The sequence below is a fragment of the Vicugna pacos genome, chromosome 18, assembly GCF_048564905.1.
Source record: "Vicugna pacos chromosome 18, VicPac4, whole genome shotgun sequence".
NCBI classification, from domain to species: domain Eukaryota; kingdom Metazoa; phylum Chordata; class Mammalia; order Artiodactyla; family Camelidae; genus Vicugna; species Vicugna pacos.
The window spans coordinates 31,528,886-31,547,502 of NC_133004.1; the positions used below are offsets into that span (position 1 = coordinate 31,528,886).

Consider the following 18,617-nt stretch of genomic DNA (forward strand, 5'->3'; position numbering starts at 1 on the left):
TCTATAAGTAAGAAATAATAGTACTATGTCAGAGGGCTGTTGAGAGGATTCGATGATATAAAATATATCAGACACTCGTCTTAGGCTGAGCTCCCCAGAAACAGAGCCTGAGATGAGGAGAGCTCTCCAGAGAAGGGGCGTGAGGGAAGCAGCATTGGATGAGGAAGAAAAAGCAGCAAGGATGAAGGATGTGGTCTCGGCCCAAAGCTTCCTTCAGCCTGATCCCGCAGGGAGCAGGGAGCTCTGGAGCACAGAGCCAGTCCCAAATCAAGGCAAGGTGGCCGGCCTGGGTTAGTTAGTAACTGCTGCTGGCCAGGGAAGGAGCAGTGGCTGCTACTCAGCCAAGGGGACAGCTGTTAGCAGCTGGACGGTGGATGTGCAGTGTACACGTTCTACAAGGCACCAACAGCATCCCCCACAAAACAGAGCCTGGCAAATCTAAGTGTTCGTGTGATGGTAGTTATCATTATTATTTTAAATTGTCCTCACAAGTTTCAGGCTGAGCCAGTTTCACGTTTTATAGCAGAAACCATTACACATCTTAGGCATCTGTTTTGGGCTCTAAGACCTGAAGCAGTAAAGACCCGGTCTGCGGTGATAACCTAATGGCAGGAAGAAAATTTCCCTTCTCTGATCTGGAAACCAAATGCCCTGAATTGCCCAACATCAGAAACTTCAGAAAACCTTAACAGGATGTTTTGACATATATAGTTCAGGCTTCAGACAACTGCTTCCCAGTGGAAACAGGAACTATGTAAAGAAAAAGGCAAGGTTTAGAGAGTCGAAATGACAGGATAGATCAATTTGAAAAGCTTAACGTGCAAAGCTCTGTATGCAGAATGATTGTGCCAAGATGACAGTTTTTCAAAGATTTTCTTTGCCCTTTATAGGGTCACAGGAAACAGGGGTATTTTCCCAGAGTCATTAGGAAAATAGCCTTGTGTCATCTTCAACTATCGTATCTGGGGTCCAGACTTTGGAAAACAAAGAGCTGCAAATATAGGGCTAGCCACAGGCAGGCAAGAAGAGAGACCCCAGCTGTATGCTCCCCACTGTCTCCTGTCTGTTCATCAAACATCATCTATACACTGACGACTTCTGTATCTAAGCCCTGGTTAGGACCCCTCCGATGATCGCCAAGCTCAAATACCCAAGAGTCTATTCACAACTCCACTCGGCTGTCTAACAGGCATCTCACAATCAACACAACCAAGTGGAACTCCCGATGTCCCCCCACCCCACCTGTGCTCCTCCCACAATTTCCCCATCTGTATATAGCGCAACACAATTTTCTCAATTGCTCAGGTCAAAAACACCATCTCCCTCATTCTCTTGCACAGCACATATCTAATCTCTCAGCAAATTCTGCTGGATCTCCCTTCAAAATATTCCAAGCACCTGACTCCATCTTGCTAGCCCAAACCACCATCCTCCCTCACCGGGATTCCTGCAGCAGCCTCCCTCAGTTCTCCCCGTGACTGCCCCGCTCCCTTGGGTCTGCTTCCAACACAACGGCCACAGGAATGCTTTTGAACTGTGAGTCGGATCGTGTCACTCCTCTTTCCAAAGTCCTTCCCATCTCACTCAGAGTAAAAGCTGGACCCCCAGCAGTGTTCCCCAGGACCAGTTTGCATGATCCCAGCCCTCATTAGTTCTCTGAACTTACCCTGTACTACTCTCTCCCCCTCCCTCCCTCCACTCCACATACACTGGACTCCGTGCCCTTCCCTGACCATGGCAGGCATGCTCTGGACTCACAGCTTTTGGCCCTCCTGTCCCCTCTGCCAGGAACACCTTTATCAGAGGCCAGTGTAGCTAGCTCCCTTGGATCTTTCCCCAAATGCCACCTCCTCCATGAAGCATTCCCTTCCCATCCTACTTAAACTGCACCACCACCAGCCCCTCACCTGCAAGTCCGCTTTTCTGCTTTATTTATTCCTTAACGCTTGTCATCACCTCAAATACTTCCATTTTACCTATTTACTCGGTTTTCTGCCTCTCCAACTAGACTGAAAGGTCCACGAAGCCCCAAAGTTTTGTCTATGTTTACTCGCTGCCATATCCCCAACACTCAAAACAGTCTCTGGTAAATAACTGACACTCAATAAGTATTTCCCAAATAAATGGATGAATAAATTCACTTCAACGCTTTTTGGGTAAACTGATTCCCTATTTAACAAGAGTAAATTCATTTTTAAAGGAAATGTATATCTAGACTGCAAATGAACCAGAATCAATAGTCATACAGAGAAGTTATCCAGAAAAAGAAATACAATGAAAAGAAAATGCTGTTATTAAATCTAGCTAGATATTGTTGCCAGCCCATCTCTAAGCCTGCAGCATAATCTCTCTTTTCTAAAAAGGGAGATCAGCAAGTGTTTAAAGACAGACTAGCACCAAACTGAGACTGTTATTTGACTAATCAAAAGAGTCAATAAAGAATTGAAAGATAAATAGCTTTCCAACTCTTTGATTCAATGTTAACTGTTCGTGGGTCTGTGTATCATCCCCCTACCATCCGTAAATATTGAGCATCCCACACTTCTGGAAGCAATGAAATAGATATTAATGACCTTCCATTTTCTGAGCATCAGTTCCTCCCACAATTTCCCCCCGTCTATCTAGGGCAACTCAATTTTCTCAATTGCTTAGGTCAAAAGCAATATCATCATCTCCCTCATTCTCTTACCTAGTACATAGCAAATCTGTCAGCGAATCCTCTTTGCTCTGCCTGCAAAATACACCTAGGATCTGACCACATATTACTACTTGCAGTAACCCTCTTCTTAGTTGTTGGGTAGGGAGGTACCGAGAGGGGTTGCACGTGGATAGTGCCCCAAAGACATTTACAATGCGGATGAGAGATGGAACACGCATGTAATTGACATGTACATGGTGGAGGGTAGAACACTGTAAACTCTGCAAGAGATGCAGAGACCACGCGCTGTGGGACCTGTGGTTCATTAGACTAATGTCCAGCAAATACTTGTTTACACACATACACACACATCCTCATAAGAAGAACGTGCCTCTTTGCACACTGATATTAGGGGCTCGGACGTGTGGTTTGCTTTGTCCAATAAGATGTGAGCAGAAGTGACAGTTTGTGAATTCAGAGTCAAGGCTTTAAGAAACATTGCACATTGCAGCTGGTCCTGTGGGAGCATTCAAATTCTTTCTTGGGAAAAGCATGTCTCAGCCAGCCATTCCCCTTCCAGCCTGAAGCATGCAGGGCTGCCCCTGCTAACCTGCAGGGACATGGGCAAGAAACAAATGCTTATTTTTATGTGTTGCTGAGTGTAGGGGCTGTTTATTATGCATCATGAATGTGACCAGAGCTGATTAAGACAGAAACTGACAAGAAGAAGAGGTGATTTTGACTGGAAATCAATTAGGGATATTTCCTGATCAGGGTGGCATTGCAGGTGGACTTCGCAACACTCACACCATATCCAAGGCACTGTGGGTTGCGAACCAATGGGGTCTGAGAAGAAAATATCCCAGAGAAGGCTATGCCAGGGATGGGAAACACCTCTGAAAACTGCTTACGACCTCACAGCCCATAAAGGATAAGAAAGAAGGAAAAAGAAGAGAAAGCTCAAGAGGCTTGTTTTTCCCTCTAAGTACTTGGTCGTTTGGTGTTCGCTCTCGCGCGGTTTGTCCATCTGTGCGTCTGCCTGCCCTGGAAGCGTCAGCGCGCCCCCTTCTGTTTCCATGAGAAGCCTGCCGCCACTCCGATCAGAGCCAGCACCGCGACGTGCATCCTCGTATGTGTGCCCTTGGGGACTGGTAAGAATCTGTCCCAACATGAGTGTCCCCAAAGACAAGAGCCTGAGACAAGGACTCAACTCGGGGTGTTTGAGAGGTTTCTTTGGGAAAGCAGGAGTGAGGGAGTCAGAGGGGAGAGTGAGAAGGAAGGCCAAGTGAAATGTACCTGGAGAGCAGGTGATGCTGTGGGCACCTGGGGCTCAGTCACATTGAGGAGCCTCTGAGGAACCCCATAGAACCTTCCCTGGAACTGCCGCCCCCAGAGAATGAGAGGCATTTATCCACCACCCGTCATCCTCCTTTGACTGAGGGTCTCCCCAGTGATGTGAACTCCCTTCCACCACTTCTTGGTGGCACCTGCCCTGAACTGAGGGGCCTTCCACTGAGGCAGATACAAAAGAGATACAAAAAAGCATCCGAAGCCTGACGTAGGACGCTGTCCACCCTCCCAGTGCTGAAATCAGACGTGCAGAGGGGATATGGCTCGGTGCAGCAAACTTGTCTGCTACAGCTGGGAGAGAGGAGGGGGCATTTCAGCAGAGGCCAACCACTCATGCCTCAGACTCAACACATTCCAGGCTAGGTCATCATCCCCTCTCCAAAACCCTGCTCTTTGCCCCAAATTTCTAAGCTCAGGGAATGGCCCACCACCTACTCCACTTTGACACTTCAGAGGTATCATCCATTTCTCCCTTTCCCCTACCTTTCAAATCAAAACATGGACTCTGAGTCAGAGCCAGAATATTCCCCGACCACCATCACCACCACTCCAACAGTCACCCTCCCCCATTACCCTGCTGTGTTTTCTCACAGCACCACCATGCTTCCAAATGTGCTTGCTTACTCACTGCTGATGTGTCTGTCATCTGCTTCCATGCCTGGGATGTAAGCTCCAGAAAGTAAGACCTTCTCTTCCTGGTTCACCCCTGTATCTCCAGTGCCCAGGACGGTATCTGGTAAGAGATTGTCACTAGGTAAGTGTCTGCTGAGTGAAGAGGTAGCTCATGGGGAAGGGAGTCCAAAGGCTCATCTGGTTTCATCAAGGCAAAGGTCAGTTCACCATCACCGTGTCTGTCCCCTTCAAGCTGGCCCCAAATATATGTGGCATACATGAAGCATTATGCACAAACCCACCCCCTGGACAAGGAGGAAGGCTACAGGAAGTAAACAATTTTATGTAGACCATCCAAGTTGGAAAAAAAAGTCTGTTGGATCTTTGAGGTTCAACATACCTGTTGTAATTTTTCTCAGCCATACAATTTTGCATTTCAGTGAACAGCAGGGGAGTTGCCAACAGCCAGCAATCCTCTACCCAGCCCTACCTGGGCCCCCCACCTACTCCCCCTCCTCTTCAGAGCTGTGGCCTCCCTATCTCGCCCACCAGCTCCTCAAGGACGCTCACCATCAATACCAGACCCGGGGAGGGGGGGACATTTCTCTTGCTGGTGTACCAGAATTTCCTTCCTGAGAGGAGAACACAAAGATTAACTAGGTGAGGAATTTCTCCCTTGGCTCTGAAGCTTGGCACATTTGTCTGATCCAGCACATATTCTCCTGGAGACAGGCTAAATTAAAATACTAATGGACTGCTGTATTTAAAATATATTTACCAATGATTAACAGCTTGGTAGGTGATGTATGTTTCAATAATTTCTTATTACAACGTGGAGAAATCTCAATAAATATTCTCAGGGTAATTAGCGGGTGTTTATTTAACATTCAGTTATGTTTTCCTGCACACCCAGAAGTGTGTCATTGTGTCAGCCAGACCCCTCCCTCATACAGAGAGGGACCCAGCCCTCGGGAAATAGCCCTCCCGCAGAGATATTTGGTTTGGGCCACATTATTGCTGAATAAGTTTTAGGTGATTTGTTGCTAGCTTTAAGAAGAGAATGCACATAAAAGTTTTCACTTGCAGCTTCTCTGACACTTCTGAAAATCTGGTAACACCCAGCTTTCCCCCAGAGCCACCCTCAGTGGAGACTAAGTCACAGCTATCCACTGTACCAGAGTGATTATTTAAAGATCAGCCCAGGCCCCACAGGTATTTAAGTTTGCAACTCTGACATGCTCTGACCAGTCTTGCACTGGGCCACCTCAAGGATGATGCTCAAACACTGCACAAATGCCACAGGCAGAGATGTTAGCAAAGGAACAGGTAGAGGGGACCACTGCTCAGACTTCTGGGACACTGGCCAGCTGGACCAGGCCACCCATGTGCAGCCACACCCTGGAGCCTCTCTTCCCTTGACCCCCAAACCAAGTAGGGTAGAGAACACTGGTTGGTATACAGTCTAGACTCAAAGCCATGAGTGTCTGGCTCAAAACACAGTGCCCTTAACCACCACTGATCTACTGTCTGGGCAGCTGGAGTGAGCGTAGCTAGGTGCCTACCTCATGTCTACACACACACGCATACACACACATACACACACACACACACACACACACACATCCCAAGCCCAGATTTTGTCCAGGATAGCAATGTGTTCAGCTAAAACATTAATCTCACCACCTCCTTTGCACATAAAAGTACCAACATGGCCCAGTTCCGACCAATGGGTTCTAAGCACGAATCCCTAGAGAGAGCCTTCCTTCCCCGGCAGGCAGTGTCTTCCTAGGAAAAACCCTTGGCCCAACTTCCCAGCCTGATCCAGAAACTTCCATGCAATCCTCTCACTCTTTTTGTCTATCAAAATTGAGAACCCAGAGGAGTACAGAGCCATAGAGGAGACAGAACATGGGTCCCCAAAAGACTCCATGAAGCAGAGCCCCTGCGCCGGCCCATACTGGACCGCTATGTGAGTAAGAAATTTTTGTCGCATTAAAGCCACTGACATTTGGGGATTGCCTGTTACCACAATCAGCCTATCCTGTTGAACATACCCATTTATCTCTCTTACCAAAAGCCAGGAAGGTAGACAGTGTTTTGAAGACCTTCCCATTAGTCCTAATGCTGATTCCCACTGGTGCAGGCTCCTAGGGTGGGGAAGCCATCCTCTGTCCGCCCCTTGAATAGGGCTCCCCCAAGGGCCCACCAAAAGGAGGGATGAAGCTCTCTTCCAAGCCAGAAGCATTCGCCTCGGGTCAGCCTTTCTAGTGGGTCCAGTCCTGGCCAACTCTGGTCAGGGCCCTGGGAGGGAGGCAGAAATTCTGACCCTGCTTCTCTCAGCCTCATACTGCAGAGTCCTGATCCCATCTCTAACCCAAAGGCTGCCCTGAGGCTCCCTCCTTTGGGTCCTAGTTCTTGACCGTGACCCCATTCCTCCTTCAGCCAAGGAGGGAATCACCACCAAATCTCACAAGAACGGAGCAAAACCAGCAGCTCTGCTATGGACCCCATGATCAGCTGGAGCCCCGCTGACAATCTGGGCTCCTCCCTGTGCGCATAGCTGACTTTTCCCAGCCTTGTCACTCCCAGGGAAATAACTACGCTCAGGTGCACTTTTCATGAGCATCAGTACTGACCCAAGGGTGGATGCTTCAAACTTGGATGAGCCACTTCATCTCCTTCTGTGGAAATCCCTTGGGTGAGCTCCCTTCAGGGCAGATGGCCAATGGTCCTCCCCACCGAGCCCCACCCTGAGGGGCTCAGAACTGTGGCCAAAGGGATGGTTTCCAAAGAGCTGGAAATGCCCAGCCAGGGAAGTCTGCCCTCTGCACTACCCGTGTCATCATCCCAATCCAATGTGACCGCCCCTCCCTTCTTACATGCAGATCAGCTCTCTGGGCAGTGCCTCATGGGGGAGCAGAATGAGAGGGAAGCTAGAAGGACTATGGTTGTTGATGGTGGCCCAGAGAGAAAGCAAAGACAGCCCAGGCTGTCATTCCAAAGATGAGGGGAGTGCCGTCCAGGGAATGTCCTGGAATGTAAATCCAGTGGATGGGAGGACGGTGCTACATCCTCAGTCCATCAACCCTGCCCCATGCTGTGGAGCTCCCATCCGGTACTAATTGCCCCAGCCCATCTCAAACTCCACGCCTCTCCCAACCTATCTGTGCCCTTGGGAAGGGACTCCATAATAACTTCTGTTGGTCCCTACTCAGATTCTGTCCTCAGGGAAAAATGGCCAATGGTGGCATCACCTTACCCCTCAGGCCTGACTTTCAGTCTTATTCCTCAGTACTTCACTGCTCCCCTTACCTGCTTGTAAGTACTCCGGAAAACATCCCACCCCCTGCCCAGCCCAGCCCCGGGACTTCGCTATACAGCCTCTCTCTATTTCTCTGTCCCTGGCTTTCTCTCTGCCTCTGTCTCTCCCTCTTTATCTCTCTCTCTCTAGCTCTTAGTTCTCCCAAACCTGTCTCCCTCTTGTCCTTCTCTCCATGTCACTTTGAATATCGTTATTTCTCTAGATCCCTGCCCCACCCCCACCCACTCTCCCTCCCTCCCTCATCACTCACAATCCCATCTCTGGGGGAGTGAGGGGGGCCGAGGCCAGCAGGACGAGCAGCCCGAGCAGAAGGCAGTGTTTGATTTCTCTGCAGAAGGGCTGTAAATTCCCCCTGCCACTCTCTGCCGGAAGAGACCTGTCTCACTGCGTCTCAGCGGCTGGCGGTGAGGACAAGAAGCGCAGACCTGGGGAGGCAGGAAGCCCTGACCCAGGGCTGGGGCTGGAGGAGAGGGAGTGTGGGCTCAGGGGCCTCTCTTAGGTCTGCTCATATCAAGACCACACATCTCTTCTCTTCAGCAACTTCTGCTGAGCTTCGCCCAACCACCAATAAATGGTGTTCTTGTGGCTTGTGGGGCACTGAAGCACATGCAGGTCCAATCGTGGACCCCAAAGAATCCCCCCACACACACAAAGGGCTCTAGCTGTTACTTTCACTTATAATCGCCCTCTGGGTCTCTCTCCGCATTTCTGGGTCTCAGGATGGTCTCCAGCCCTCATTAGCATTGCTGTTTACACACTTAAAACCCAATTTCACTGTAATTTCTCCGACCCTTGGTAGCATTGACAGATTTGGCCAATGGACAAACTTTATGCAGCCTGCAGTATTTTTAAATCATTTTAATTAATTGCCAACTCTTAGAAATTAGAAAATTCCATGTTAAAATTTACTTTTCAGGGTTCTATTTCAGTGTAGTCAGCCCACACAGAGAGTCTGTCACCCTACAAAGGAGAAGACTGCAAATAACCTACAAAGTCATTTTTCCCAAACCCATCAGAGAGCTGAGGTTACCCAGCATCCACACAGCTTGAAATCTAAGGGGAGAGAGGCCACTCCAAAGCAAGTCAGGACAGGAAGTCAGGACAGGAAATCTGGCTCAAGAGGACAGGGCAGACCCCATTCTGATGAGACAGAAAAACTCAGCTCAAGTTTAGAGGCCCACTCAAGGTCAAATGCAGCCTCGAGACCCTCAGGACTCCCTGGGAGCCCCACTCAAGAGTCCAGCCTCACTGGTGGGCTCTTCCCTACCAGCCTTCACGGGCTCACAGGAAGGACAGCAGGAAAGCAGCCAGAAAGGGCAGCCTTGTTCTCAGCAGTGCAGGCCTGGTGAAGGGACCCGGTGCCCCTACGAGAAACGCTGGAAACCCACCCCCACGCTCCCCACCATCCGTGTTCAGATCCTCCTCTCATATGGAGAAAACCCGGCTGTTCTCCAGGCTCAGGTGAGGAGCTGCTGTCCTCTGCTGGGGAGGGAAGCAAAGAATAAACCTTCTACCTAAGAGGGATGCGCAGGAAATAGCAGTGCACCGTCAGCCGGAATTGCACCACAGCAAGAACTCCGGTTAGAACCGCCTCCACCTCTGGAATCCCTCTCAAGTCCTGGCCATCACAAAGCACCTGCCCCCACCCCTTGCTCGGCCCCACACAGCGTACCTCAAACCTCCAACGTTCCACCTTTATGCCACTCATCACAGGACTACTTGCTAACTGCCATGACAACCCTAAAATATCGGCGGGGGCGTGACACAATCAAACATTTGTATCTTCTTCATGTCAGTCTGATGCAGGTGCAGAGCTTGCTCAGAATCAAACACCTGTAAGAGGCAGAGGTGGGATCAACCCACACAGCCTGGCCCAGCATTCCTGCCCTGGTCGCTACAGTAGGATCAACTGCTCGTAAGGTTTGTCGTGTTTGCTTTGGAGGTCTACCAGCATACGTGACCACACACGACAGGGATGCCCAATGAGCCCCCAGATGGATGTGGCATCCCCTACCCCAGGACAAGGAAATGTCCTATTTTCCTTCAAGCTTTCCAATCATGGAGCACAAGTCAAAGTTTTCCGACGCCTGAGAAATAAGATTTGGATGAGGGCTTTGATCAGACAGATAACGCCAAAGACCATGAGCAGAAGTCTCAGCTCTGGACAAGTTCAAGGCTGCATCAGACGAGGAGATCAAGGCCCCAGCTGACGCTGTCAGGGGCTACAATGACCCTCCTGTGGAGTTCCTGCCTCTCCACTCTGCTCTGTCCTTGAGTAAGCAAATATTTTTGAGTGGCTAAGCTAATAAGCATAAGCACATAGTAGGTGCTCAACAGATACTTACGGAAAAGAATTTTTACTATTGGAAAAAGAGAAAATAAATGAATAAGTGAACAAAGGATCTGCGTACGGGATCCGTAATTTGTCTTTTCTCCTCCGTAAACTTGCACTTGAGCTGGGCGGAAGGTGTCTCCAATGCCAGACAGAGCCATTGGCCCCCCCAAACAGCTTCAAGAACGTCTTTGCTCCTTGGCCATATCTAGGTGGTCTCAGTTAAGGGGGGTCTAACGAAATGAAAGGAATCCATCAAATCGGATGGATGTGGGTGACAGGTTAGCAGCTGTGACAACCATCAGAACAATAACAGGCAGGAAAGTGTTGGGGTAAGTCTGGGTAGGACCGTGAATTCGGTAACCAGATGCTTGAGTGTGAATCCTAAGTGAGGGTACGTTCCGATCCAGTCTTTCATTCCTCATTTGTAAAGTGGAGGAATAACAGCGTTTACCTCATGATGTCACCATAAGGATTAGGCGAGTTAATGTTAAATGTGAGTTAGTTGTTTAGAACGGTACCTGGCTCAGAAGAAATTTTACGGAAGCGTTTTCTGCCATCATTATTGAATAACCCTTATGCCAGGGAATCACCCAACATTACTTCAAGCCGTAGCTCTCAGAAACCAAATCCATTTCCTGAATCCCAGCAATCAAGAAGATTTATCAAAGCTCTGACTTCATAAAATCTAAATGAGGACAACTCTTCAGGTGCCACAAATGGCTTCAACTTCCACCACATCCCCTGCTTTTGGGAGCCAAGGACACAGTCATCAGAGAAAGTAGGAGAAACACTGAGAAACCAGTCCAAAAAGGTCAACTCCTGGGCAGTCTAGACAAACATCTCAATTTTCCTGGCACCCAGGAATCGACTTCCCTGTCTTCATCCCAACAGCCCTGAGGGTCCCGTCCTGATCCCTCTGCTGCAGCCCTTGAATGACAGATACACTTCATGAGCCTTCTAGAACTTCAGAGATAGCTGCCCTGAAAATCTAAAGTGCTGAGATCAATGCCTTTTAGGATTCCCTAGGGAGAGTATTCTGGGTCCCCAGGAGGTCAGTGCCCCTTTCCCATCTGCCGTGGCGATGCCCTCTCCTACCCCGTGCCTTCTCCATTAACCCAGAGCCCTGAGTTGGTTAAACAGCTGCGGCCCCTGTGAGACTCAGAGATGCAAAGGCCATTCGTCCGGCTGCATGGGGCTGAGAATCTGAGAGACGCAAATGCCAGGCCAGATCAATAAAGCTCTGAATGGATTGGAGAAATGAGGTTTGAGCTTTGGAGTACCTGCTTAGCCGAGGCCCTGGAGAAGGCGATGGATAATAGGTGGTGAGTGCCTCAGTCAGCATGCATGGCAGCCCCCAGTGAGAGGGCGGGGAAGCCAGACTCCAAAGAAAGATCTAGAGTGGGAGAAGAAAGTCCCGGGTTCCAGTCTGAGGCCACCACTAATTCGCCATACGAGCTGCTCTCTGGGCAGCATAAAGAAGTCTGGCTCTGGGACCAAAGTTTCAGGTTCAAACCCTGGCTCTACTCCTCACCAGTAGTGTGACACTGGGAAAATGACTCAGCCTTTCTGATTTTCAATTTCCTCATCTGAAAAGTGGGGTTAACACTAGCACTCACAGGGGAGGGTATAGCTCAGTGGTAGAGTGCCTGCTTAGCATACACTCCTGGGTTCAATCCCCAGAACCTCCAGTTAAAAATAAATAAATAAGTAAACCTAATTACCTCCCCCAACTAAAAAAGAAAAAAATTTTTTTTAATTTTTAAATTAAAAAAAAACTTTAAAAAGATTTTTTTAAAGAGTACAAAACAAAACAAAACAAAAAATAGTATTCACATCATTGGACTGAGCAAGCTTTAAGTAAAATCAATTCACGTAAAGCTTTTAGAAGAGTCCCCGTTGCATGGTAAGCATTACTAACAGTACTAGCATTACTAACATTAGCTCATGTTACTGAAAACAATGAGAAAGGAGGAGGATTGTTCTGGAACAGAGATGGCCAGCACTGAGGAGGGCCATTCCTGTGCCTTTTCCTCTGTGAGTCAAGGTAAATACCACAGAACGGGTTCTCATCACCAGTCATCTCTTTCACCCAGTACTCAACAGAGAAACAGCCATCTGAACCAAAGCTAGGAGAAAACTCGGCTGTCTTGCACTCATTGAGGAAAAGCACAGTGTACACAAAATAACAGGCTCTGTACTTCACCAGCAATTTGATACACTCTTCCAAAATTTTGGCTCTCCATTATTTCCTCCTTACGTTCTGGCTTTGGAACCTAAGCTCCACGTACAAAGCAGTTGTCCGGGTTTCACTCACCTGCCTACTCTGGAATGTCAACTGCCTGGAATGTTAGGTGGAGGGTGATGTTAAGACTCAGTGACGAGGAGTTCTGAGATAGACTGGCAATGTCTGGCATGGGCAGTGATGTCTCCCTCGTCAAGTTAACTTCCCAAGGACTTCTGCTTCTGAAAATCTAGGTGCTTATGAAACTCACCAGTGGGACAAAGGGTAAAGATGCAGGAGCAGAGAAACAGCAAACTAAGGGTCTGTTTGGTTTTTTTTAATAGACCTTATTTTTTGAGCAGTTTCAGGTTTACAGCAGAATTGAGCAGAAAATACAGAGTTCCCACAGAAAATACAGAGGGCTATGTGGGAACATATATACCCCCCTACCTAAGGGTCTGATTTTAAGCAGCAAGGTACATCTGATAGAGCCACCCCTATGCCTAGGATCTGGTGCCTTCTCCCACGGCCACAGAGACCCATGAAATCACCTAAACACAGAGAAAGGGTTCTGCCGACTAACATGCTGTGTGATCTCAAGCAAGCCCCTTCCTCCCCAAGTTTCCACAGCTGTAAAATGAGGTAGGTGAACCTTGAAATTTAAGGAATGGGTCAGATGTTAATGCTATTAGGTATGCCTGACCTCACTTCTGATGCCACAGATTGGGGCAACACCGCCCTGATGTGGGAGCCAAACGTCTGCAAGGGATATGAGAACAGGGATAACACCGTTAGCTTCACTGGCATATAGACGTCCAAGCTCCAGATTTGCCTATCCAGTAACCTATTAGAATTTCTTGGATTTCTCAGAGGCATCTACAGTACAATATGTCCAAAATGAAGTTCTTATTCACAACCTCTACCAAAACCACTCCTACCACATATCAGTAAAGGCAACCCTCTTCCACCAAGATGCTCAATTGAAAACCCTTGGAAGAATCTTCGATCCCTCCCTTTTCCCCTCTGCCCATCAACAAACCCTCTTGAGTCTACCTCCAAGTACCTCCTTAAGCCATCCACTTAGCCCCCTCTCTGCTACCGGCATCCTAATTCAGGCCATTGTCATCTCTCCACGGACAATTGCAGTGGTCTCCTAATGGTCTAACTTCTCTTCCTGCAATCAGTTTTCTGCACAGCACCCAGAAGGGTCTTACTCAGATCATGTCACTCTCCTGTTTAAAATCCTCCAGTGAATTCAACTACACTTAGGATAAAACTTAAATTTTTTGCTATGGACTGCAGAACCTTATGTGAGCTGGTCCCAGCCTGTCCTCTGTCCTCACCTTCTCCCACGTTTCCATGAGCTCCCCAAGCTCTAGCTACATCGATCTTTGATGCTGCAACAAGCCATGGTAGACTATAACATGGGCAGCTCCCAGTGCACCACACCTCCTGGAATACAAGCCCTTGGGCAGTCCCTCCCTACATTGACTTTCTGCCATGTGACTTGCTTTGGCCAATGGGACAATGGAATTTCAGCAAAGCTAAAGTTTAATAATTGCTGGCACACGGGGCTTGACCTCATGGAAATATTCAATTTTGGATGTTGTTTGCCATGTTATTAAGCCAGTAGAGATTCCTGGAGAAAGAGAGGACCTGGGTGTAAGAACTGATGCCAACAGCCAGCATCAACCTCCAACCACGTGAACAAGCCTTCTTGGATGATCCAGCCTTGCCCAAGCTCCCAGGTGACTGTAACTCTGCCAGTGGCCTCAGACAACACCACATGGAGTAAAAGAGTAATTCAGCTGAGTCCCACCCAAGTTAATGATCCACAAATCATGGGAAATGACAAATTATTATTGTTTTAAACCACAAAGTTTTGGGGTGGTGTGTTACACAGCAGTAGATAACTACAGTACAGGCCAAGCAAGGCCATGCCTCTGAGCTTTTGCACTTGCCTAGAATTGTATGCTAACAAGAATCTCCTGGCTTATTCCTCGTTACACTGGTTCCAGCTACAATGTCACCTCCTCCAAGAGGCCTTCCCTGATCACATTACGTAAAGTAGCACCCACACACAAGGCCTCAAAGCTCTCTGCATTAGTATCCTCAAAGCACCAATCACTGTCTAAAGTGGGCGTGTTCATTGCCTAGCTCTTGCCAAACCTACACGGAGGTTCTGCAGAGGCAGGAATAGTTTGGTCTTGTCCGTTACCATCAACAAATATTTGTTGAATAAACAAATGTGACAGTTCCCAGAGCACACATTTAGAGTAGCAAATGTTTTCTTACCAGTCCCAAGAGAGAACAAGATTCCTTTTTCTCAAGCTAAAATCAGAGAGCTGTCCAGGACTGCTCAGATAAGCCAACCTGGACACAGGGACCAGCGAGCGAGTCTTGTTCCAGGGGGCGGATAAACTATCAACCGGGACAATGAATGGAAAGGCAATTCAGGTCCTCACCAGCAGTTGCCATGGATGGGCAGGAACAGATGGCCAAAGCCTAGGAATTGACCATGGACTTGGCTCTTTTTCTATGGTAAATACTTCAGTGATAAGGGGCCCTTTCAGCCCTCCAGCCTCTGTCAATCCTTCCGCTTTTCTCCTCATCTCCACCTGGGAAACTTCTACCCACAATTTCTAGACCCAGCACAGAGTCCTCTCCTCTGGGGAACAGCCAACGCTTTCATGTTGTAGAAAGCGGTTCCCAAGCACAGCCCCCAGACCAGCGGCACCAGCACCACCCAGGACCTTGAGAGGAACACACATTCTCCTGAATCAGAGGGGCGAGCAATCTGCACTTTAACAAGCTTTTCCAGAGACTCTCAGGCATGCTGATGTTTGAGGATCTTTACTGTCAAAGGAACACACTGTAACTCAACCGCTCTCCTGGGTTCAAATTCCAGCTTGTTCTAATTATCGGCAGTGAGACTCTGGGCATGTGGCTTAATCTCCTGAGCCTCAGTTTCCTCATCTGTATATGAGGGTCATATCCACATCCTGGGTAACTCCTCCTTGACCTCTCTGTCTACAACAAATAAAGTCTCTCACAGCACCAGGTACCAGTTTTTCAAAATGATGGCAATTTTACATTTCTTCATGCATTTTTTTATTTAACCTCTGCCTTCCCCACACTGGACTGCAGAATTTATGTCTTTGCTCGTGGACAGCCTCCTCTGTGTCTGTCTGGTGCCTGGCATATGGCAGGTGTTTAATGAATACTTGTTGGATGAATGAATGAATGAATGAATGAATATGAATATACTATACTCACATTAATCTACTAACGGTTTCATCAATGTCCAACTAACCCCACCACATAGAACACACTCCTTCCTCACTTGCCCTTCTCCTGACTAATGTCAACCCAGGCCCCTCACTGGAAGCTTCAGGGAATAGTGTTTAAAAATGTGGAGGATCCAGAGGGAGGGTGTAGCTCAAGTGGTAGAGCACCTGCATAGCATGCATGAGGTTCTGGGTTCAATCCTCAGTCCCTCCACTAAGAAAATAAATAAATAAACCTAATTCCCATCCCCCCCAAAAAAGTGGGGAGAGAGTATAGCTCAGTGGTAAAGCACGTGCCTCACATGCATGAAGTCCTGGATTCAATCCCCAATACCTCCCTCAAAAAGTATAAATAAATAAATAAACCTAATTATCTCCCCCCACCAAAAAAAAAAAAAACTACAAAAAATTTTTAAAAAAAGATTTTAAAAATGTGGAAGATCCAGACCTCCTACCCAGATCTATCACTTTCTCAATCTATGACCTTGAGTCTATGTATGACTTCACTGTGCCTTAGTTTCCCCATCTGTAAAATGGGGATGATAATACTAATAGTAGTACCTTCCCCATGAAGCTGTGAATCTGAGAATTCCGTGAATAAATGTGGGAATAGCACTGGTCCTCACACTTGGCCACATGTTGGAAACACTGGGAATCTTTTAAAAATATACCGATGCCTGAGCCCCATCCTCAGAGATTCTGATTTAGGTGACCTGGGGATAGGTCCAGGTACTGGGATTTTTTAATTCTCTCCAGGTGATACTAATACGCAGCAAAGTTTGAGAACCATTAGTGCCAAGTGCTTGAAACAGTACCTGGCACTTAGAAAGCACGAGGCAAGTACTGGCTACTTGAGTGTTTGAAGTAACAGCACACATTTCACTTCCTGAAGCCTGAGTGCCAAGACCAGGTAGGTGCCTCTTATGCATTTCTCCCACCCTGGGCTTCCTCCGCAGCAACACTCATCACACAACATTGAAATTGTCCAGTTACTTGTCCATCTTCTGCACTAGACCATGAGCTAGGTCCCCACACGTGGAACAAGGCTGGGTGTAGAGTAATTCTCAAAAACAAAATTGGCTGAACAATTGGATGATCTCCTTGGATGATCTCAGCCAGACCCATGGCTTTCTGTCTGTTCACCTGACATCCCCAGCCTCCCCACTGAACTCAGACTCCAGCACCCAGCTGGCTTCTCGGCATCAAGATGGGTGACTGTCCATTCCAAACCAAACAGGACCCAAACTAAACCTTATTTCCTCCTCCCAACTTGACTTCTCAATCCTTCGCTCTAGCAGTTTTTCAAACCAAACATCTTGAAGTCACCCTTACCTCCTCTGGTTCTCACACGCTACATCCAATTCACGAGCAAATCACATCAGCTCTACCTGCAAGCCGTGTCCAGGATCCAATCACCTCTACCTCTCCCATCACAGAGTGGCCCAAACCACCGTCATCTCTCATCCAAAAGAGTGTGGTATTTCTGTCTCCACTCTTGTCCCTCAACAGCCCATGACAGCACAGGAACCAGAGAAATCCTACCAGACAACGTGAATAAGACCTGAAATTCCTCTGCTCAGAACTCTCCAACGGATCCCAATCTCAATCAAATCAAAACCTGAAGTCCTACCCCAGCCTAACACTTCCTGCACAGGAGCCCCCAGTTCTCTCTCTGATCTCGTCCCCTACCGCTCTCCCATTCACTCACTCTGCTATGGCCACGCTGGCTTTCTTGCTGCCCTTCAACACCCGGGTCCATCTGTGCTCAGGGCCTTTGCACATGCTGTTTCTTTTTTTTTTAAAACATTTTTATTGATTTATAATCATTTTACAATGTTGTGTCAAATGCACATGCTATTTCTTCTGCCTGTCACTCTCTTCCTCAAATAGCTGCTTGATGTGTTCCCTCCTGCCTTTCTTGTCTTTGCCTAAATGTTACAAGGAGGCCTTCCCTGACCGCCCTGTCTAAAGTAGCCCCCCAACCCCTATGCCTCACCATCCCTCTTGCTCTGCAGCACATTTTTCATAGCACTTAGCGCCATCTAGCAAAACATCTATTCCTGATTAATCTGCCTCCCCACATACCCCACACTAAAAAGTAAACTCTACGAGAATAAGAATATGGTCTATCTGGTCCACTGCTGCACTCCCAGGGCTGAACACAGTGGCTGGCACCCAGGAGGTGCTCCACAGACATTGAATGGCAGCATCTTTTCGTGAGCCTGGTCAGCTGACGTTAACTGGATGGAAATTCACCCGGCTGGAGGGAGTATCACTTAGGCATTGCCAACTCCGTGGAAATAGCAATTGGGTGCTAACTCCCCACCTCCCTGAGTGGTATCCAGCTTCTGCGGGTGGGGGAACATTTCTCAGGAGATAAATAGAATGCCTATGGTAGGAAAAAAGGCCTGGCATTTCGTGGCTTTTTCAAAATATTTTCAATAGCAATTTGAAGGCTGTTTGGCTCATCTGACATTTGTCTTCATTTGGCATGGGAAATTGCTGAAAAACATGGAGGGGAGGCACCGCTTATAAATGCTGGGTGGTGACAGAAGAGACCTCTCACGGGAATCTATCACACAGGGCAACCATGGCCGCTCGGTTCTATGAAATCTGCCCCGACTCTGCTTTGATTTATTCAGCCAGGGTGCCCCCTGATAGCTTGATTCATCTGAAGAATAATTATCCACTGTGTTATAAATGCCACTCCCTTGTCCCTGGCAAGCTGGCGTCGGGGAGGTTAAACTAGTGACAAGTGATAAAGCATGTCTGATCGTTGCTCTCACCCTGGGGTGGGGGGCGGCTGGGGGGCAGGTCACTGGGACCCGGGCACGTGAGTAGGAGTCAGCAGT

The 18,617-nt window shown here is 48.1% G+C and overlaps 1 long non-coding RNA gene across 1 annotated transcript in view; it reads right to left on the reverse strand.

Moving 5' to 3' along the window:
• Window positions 1-12,500, reverse strand: part of LOC116284220 (uncharacterized) — a 54,054-nt gene extending 41,554 nt beyond the window's left edge. Inside the window, exons 1-3 of the long non-coding RNA XR_012061193.1 lie at window positions 12,461-12,500; window positions 11,538-11,650; window positions 4,617-4,721 (exon numbers count right to left, since the gene is read on the reverse strand). This is a non-coding gene — a long non-coding RNA (uncharacterized lncRNA). The remainder of the gene's footprint in view (window positions 1-4,616; window positions 4,722-11,537; window positions 11,651-12,460) is intronic.
• Between the last annotated feature and the right edge of the window lie 6,117 nt (window positions 12,501-18,617).